A 6,544-nucleotide genomic window follows, 5' to 3' on the forward strand; every position below is an offset into this window, starting at 1 on the left:
CGGTGGAGTCTCATATGGATAAATTTCTTCAGGAAGCTTATTTATAACGGAATACTAAATGAATATTCATAATATAATATATTTATAACACTCCCCCTTGGATGTTCATTAAAAGATAATGTGCCTCATTAAAACCTTACTAGGAAAAACACCGTGGGAAAAAAATTCTAGTGAAGGAAAAAGAATACACATATTTAGTAATACGCATTGCTAGCTGCCTCATTAAAAACCTTATAAGGAAAACCCTGTGGGAAAAAAACCTTAGTAAGGAAAAAAAAAAGTACATCGCGTATTTTACTCCCCCTCATGAAAACCTTGTTTCAAATATTTGAGTCTCCGCATTCCAATCTTGTATACCATCTTTCAAAAGTTGAAGCTGGCAAAGATTTAGTGAATAAATCTGCCGGATTGTCACTTGAACGAATTTGTTGCACATCAATGTCACCATTTTTCTAAAGATCATGTGTGCAGAATAATTTTAGTGAAATGTGCTTCGTTCTATCTCCTTTTATAAATCCTCCCTTCAATTGGGCTATGCATGCAATATTGTCTTCGTATAATATTGTGGGTTTCTTATCACATTCCAACCCACATTTTTCTCGAATAAAATGAATCACTGATCTCAACCATATGCATTCCCTACTTGCTTCATGAATAGCTATTATCTCAGCATGATTTGAAGAAGTAGCAGCAATAGATTGCTTTGTGAAGCACCATGATATGACAGTACCTCCACATATAAACACATACCCGATTTGAGATCGAGCTTTATGGGGATCAGATAAATAACCTGCATCTGCATAACCAATACGATCTGCACCACCTTTGTTAGCATTAGCAAGATACATAAGTGCACCAAATTACACTGAGATAGAGTATTTCAGGACCAAGGAGTTCTTCATCCTCTTTTGGAGGTCGGAACGGATCCTTATTCACTTCAAGTGATAGAACACCCATTGGTGTACTTAATGGGTGAACGTTATCTATGTAAAAGCGTTTTAAGACCCTTTGTGTATAGGCAGATTGATGGATAAAGATCTCGTCTGCTAAATGTTCAATTTGCAGACCAAGACAAAGTTTTGTCTTTCAAAGATCTTTCATCTCAAATTCTTTCTTAAGATATTCAATTGCCTTTTGGAGCTCTGCTGGAGTTCCAGCAAGGTTTATGTCATCAACATAAACAGCAAGTATAACAAATTCTGATGACATTTTCTTTATAAAAATACATGGACAAATAACATCATTTATGTAACCTTCTTTCAGCAAATATTCAATGAGGCGATTATATCACATGCACCCAGATTGATTTAAACCGTACAAAGATCTTTGTAATCTGTTTGAGTACATTTTCTGAGATTTTGAATATGCTTCAGGTATTTTAAATCCTTCAGGGATTTTCATGTAAATTTCTTTATCAAGTGAGCCATACAGATAAGCTCCAACCACACCCATTAGATATATTTCAAGCCTTTCACGTAAAGCTAAACTGATGAGATATCGAACTGTTATGTCATCCATAACGAGTGAATATGTTTCTTCACAATCGACTCCAGGTCGTTGTGAGAATCCTTGTGCGACAAGGCGAGCCTTGTATCTGTCACAACCAAATTTTAGCTATAGGTCGTGATGGCGCCCAACACTACGGCTAGGCAAGCCAACTTAATAAATTAAGTATTCATTGACAAAATTTAAAACCAATAGAAATCATAAAACCCAAATTCTACCAATGTATGTGCCAAGACCTGGTGTCACAAGTGTATGAGCATCTAGTAGATTATACAAAACCTCAAATACTGTCTGAAATAAAAATAGACAGAATAATAAAAATAAAATACAAAGAGAGACACTAATAGCAGCAGAACGGATCAGAGAAACAGCTCACTACTATGCCCCTCGATAACATGGGTGTAAGACGATAGGTCCCCCACTAGTACTTGCCTCAGTTCCTGCACAAAAAGTGCAGCAAGTGTAGTATGAGTACGTAAACAACGTGTGCCCAGTAAGTATCAAGCCTAATCTCGAAGTGGTAGAGACGAGATGGCCTACTTTGACACTCACTATGGGTCAATAATAATAATTGAAATACAACTAGGATATTTAAATCAGCATGATTTACATAATTTAAAATAATTTATTTAGTCAGCGAAAATAATCAATTTTTTTCAAATGCAACAATTGTCAATATATTAATTAAATTCTTTCAATTCCAATAATTTCCAATTTATCAATTAAATATCATTTACAGAAATAACAATTAATTCTTTAACAAGCAAGAATAATAATTCATTAAATTCCAAGGATTTTTTAATTTATCAATTAGCTTCGCAAGCCGAAATAAGCTATTAAAGTATCGTGTAATTATTATTATTATTAAGCACGATTTCTGCCGAGGACGTACGACCTGATCCAGAGTGCCGTGTACACTGCCGAGGGACGTGCGGCGCGATCCATAGATGCATCTATCCTGCCGAGGCGTTCGGCCCGCTCCACAAGAAAGGAGGACATTTTCTTATGTACCTCCGGAAGGAGAGTATATTTATTTTGAGATAAATTCGGGAGGAAGAATAATTTTTTTTAATAATTAATTAATTTAAACAGAAAATCAAGCATATAAATTTTCCATCCTTTAATATCTCTATCTAACAATTTACAATATATTCACATATATTAATTTAATATTAATAAATCAGGGAATACAATTTATACAAGTAATTCATGCTTTGAGTCCTAAACTTCCCGGACTTTAGCATTTATAGTAGCTACGCACGGACTCTCGTCACCTCATGCATACGTAGCCCCTGCAATTAGCAACCATTATTCAATTTAATCCCTATGGGGTAATTTTCCCCTCACAAGATTAGACAAGAGACTTACCTCGTCTCAAAGTCCACTTTTCGATTATCGTATCGCGTAAAATTCTCGATTCAATGCCAAAAATCCGAAACTATCCAAAAGTTATATAAAATAATTAATATATGTTCAATAATTCGAAATTCATCTATTAAATAAATTTTTCTATCCAAAATGGTAAAATTTCTAAAATTCACCCCGGGCCCACGTGCTCGGATTCTGGAAATTTTCAGATGAAAACATTACCCATAATCTCAAGAACTCAAATATATAATTTCTATCCAATTCCATAACCATTTTCATGGTTAAAATCTCATTTTTATAAAAATATAGGTTTTTCACCTAAACCTTTGATTTCTAAGATTTACTAGTTATAATCTACCCATAATCTATGTATTTAACTCAAAAGGTGTAGAATTAACTTACCTCCAAGTTGTTAGTTGAACTCCCTTCTCAAAAGCTCTGAAATCGCCCGAAAATGGAGGAAAAATGGGTTCAAAATGTTTGAGCCCTGATTTTTAACCATTCTGCCAAGCAGTGGTTTCGCACCTGCGGAAGGGGTACCGCACCTGCGGCTTTCGCACCTGTGGAAATTCATCGCAGGTGCGAGTTCCACTCGCCTGGTCCACAGTCGCATCTGCGCAAATATTCCCGCACCTGCGCGTTCGCAGGTGCGCCCAATGTTCCGCACCTGCGATGGCAGGCCTTCTTTCCCCCTTCCTCTTCTGCGATTGAAGTTCGCATCTGTGAGGGTCGCACCTGCGGCTGTCCAAGCGCAGGTGCGAACGTACCAGAAGCAGAAAGCTTCAGCATTTTTCTCCCAAGTCCGAAATTGGACCGAGCCTCGTCCGGTTAACACTCGGGACCCCCGGGGGCCCGCGCGAACATACCAACAGGTTTAAAATCATAAAACAGACTCGCTCGAACACTCAGAACGCATAAAACAACATCAAATCTAAGAATCATACCCCAAACCAAATTGATTCAAACTAAGAATTTTAAGTTCTTCAATTTACTTCTAATGCGCCGAAATATACTTAAACTACTCGGAATGACACGAAATTTTACGTGCAAGTCTTAAATCACTATACGGAACTATTCCCAAACTCGAAATTCCAAACGGACTTCAATTACTCAAAATCCTACTCCAAACCAAATTTAAAGAAGTTTTAAACCTTCAAATAGTTGATTTTTACTATTAAGCATCAAACGCTCCCGGGTTATCCAAAACCCGATTCGGACATACGCCCAAGTCCAGAATCATCATACGAACCTATTGGAATCGTCAAATCCCGATTCCGGGGTCGTTTTCTAAAAATGTTGACCGAAGTCAAACTTGGCCTTTTAAAGCTAACTTAAGGAACCAAGTATTCCGATTTCAACCCAAACGCTTCCAAATCCCGAACCAACCATCCCCGCAAGTCAATAATCATTAAAAGCATATACGGGAAATTTTATTTTAACGAACGGGGTTCTAAAAGTTAAAATGACCGGTTGGGTCATTACATTCTCCACCTCTTAAACAAACGTTCGTCCTCGAACGGGTTTAGAATAATACTTGGAGTGCTAAATAAGTGTGGATATTTGCTCTGCATGTCCTCCTCGGCCTCCCAAGTCGCTTCCTCGACTGGTTGGACCCTCCACTGGACCTTTACTGCAGAAATCCTCTTGGACCTCAACTGGCGAACTTCTTTATCAATAATGGCATATGGCTCTTCCTCATAACCCAAACTCTGATCTAGCTGAACTGTGCTGAAGTCCAACACATGTGATAGGTCAACATGATACTTCCGGAGCATAGATACATAGAAAACCGGATGAACTCCCGATAGTCTGGGAGGCAATGCAAGCTCATAAGCAACCTCCCCAACTCGTCTCAACACCTCAAATGAGCCTATAAACCTTGGGCTCAACTTGCCCTTCTTCCCGAATCTCATAATTCCCTTCATCGGTGAAACCTTCAAGAGAACGTTTTCACCTACCATAAATGATATATCACGCGCTTTCTGATCCGCGTAACTCTTCTGTCTGCACTGTGTTATACGAAGTCGCTCCTGAATCAACTTCACCTTTTTCAAGGCATCCTTTACCAAATTAGTACCATATAACTTAGCCTCATCGGGCTCAAACCATCCGATAGGTGAACGGCATCGACGGCCATATAAAGCCTCAAATGGAGCCATCTCGATGCTGGATTGGTAACTGTTATTATAAGCAAACTCGGCCAAAGGCAGGAAACGATCCCACTGACCTCCAAAGTTAATCACACATGCCCTAAGCATATCCTCCAAAATTTGAATTGTCCGCTCTGACTGCCTGTCGATCTACGGATGAAAGGTTGTGCTAAGCTCTACACGGGTCCCCAACTCACTCTGTACTGCTCTCCAGAAATGTGAAGTAAACTGAGGACCTCTATCTGATATGATGGAAATTGGCACACCGTGCAACCGAACTATCTCTTGAATATAAATTTGGGCCAACCTCTCTGAAGTATACATAGTCACAACAGTAATAAAATGTGCCAAATTGGTCAACGTGTTAACAATCACCCAAACTGCATCAAACTTCCTCAAGGTCCGCGGCTACTCAACTACAAAGTCCATAGTGATGCGTTCCCATTTTTATTCTGGTATAGTCATCTGCTGAAGTAGGCCACCTAGCCTCTGGTGCTCATATTTAACTTGCTGGCAATTTAGACACCTAGTTACATACTCAACTATGTCTTTTTTCATTCGTCGCCACCAATAATGCTGCCTCAAGTCATGATACATCTTCGTAGCACCTGGATAAATAGAATACCGAGAACTGTGTGCCTCTTCCTGGATCTTTTCCCTCAGTTCATCCACATTAGGAACACATAGACGATCCTGGAGTCGCAGAATACCATCTGCACCAATAGTGACTTCCTTGGAACCACCTCGTAGTATCGTTTCTCGAAGAACCATTAAGTGTGGGTCATCATACTGGCGAGCTTTGATCTGATCAAATAGTGAAGACCTCGGTTGGGCTCTAAGATATCTAATCGCACAAGTATGTTGGCCAAGGACTGGATATCCAAAGCTAATGGCCTCTCTTCTGCTGAAATGAAAGCCAAACTACCCATACTCTCCGCCTTTCTACTCAAGGCATCTGCAACTACATTTGTTTACCTGGATGATATAGGATGGTAATATCATAATCTTTTAGTAATTCCATCCATCTGCGATGCCTTAAATTTAAGTCCCTCTGCTTGAACAAATGCTGCAAACTGTGATGATCAGTATAAACTTCACAAGACACCCCATAAAGATAATGCCTCCAAATCCTAAGGGCGTGAACAATCGCAGCTAACTCCAAATCATGTACCGGATAATTCTGCTCGTGGGGCTTCAACTGACGTGAAGCATATGCAATAACTCGCCCTTCCTGCATTAATGCACAACCCAAACCAATACATGAAGCATCGCAATACACTGTATACATCCCCGAACCGGAAGGTAACACTAACACTGGTGTTGTAGTTAATGTTGTCTTGAGTTTCTGAAAGCTTGACTCACAATCATCGGACCATCGGAACTGAACACCCTTCTGGGTTAATTTGGTCAAAGGTGATGCAATAGATGAAAAACCTTCCACGAACCGACGATAATAACCTGCTAAACCCAGAAAACTCCCGATCTCAGTCGCCGAAGTGGGACGATGCCAATTCTGAACT

The sequence above is a fragment of the Nicotiana tomentosiformis genome, chromosome 8 (assembly GCF_000390325.3).
Source record: "Nicotiana tomentosiformis chromosome 8, ASM39032v3, whole genome shotgun sequence".
In the NCBI taxonomy this organism is placed as follows: Eukaryota; Viridiplantae; Streptophyta; class Magnoliopsida; order Solanales; family Solanaceae; genus Nicotiana; species Nicotiana tomentosiformis.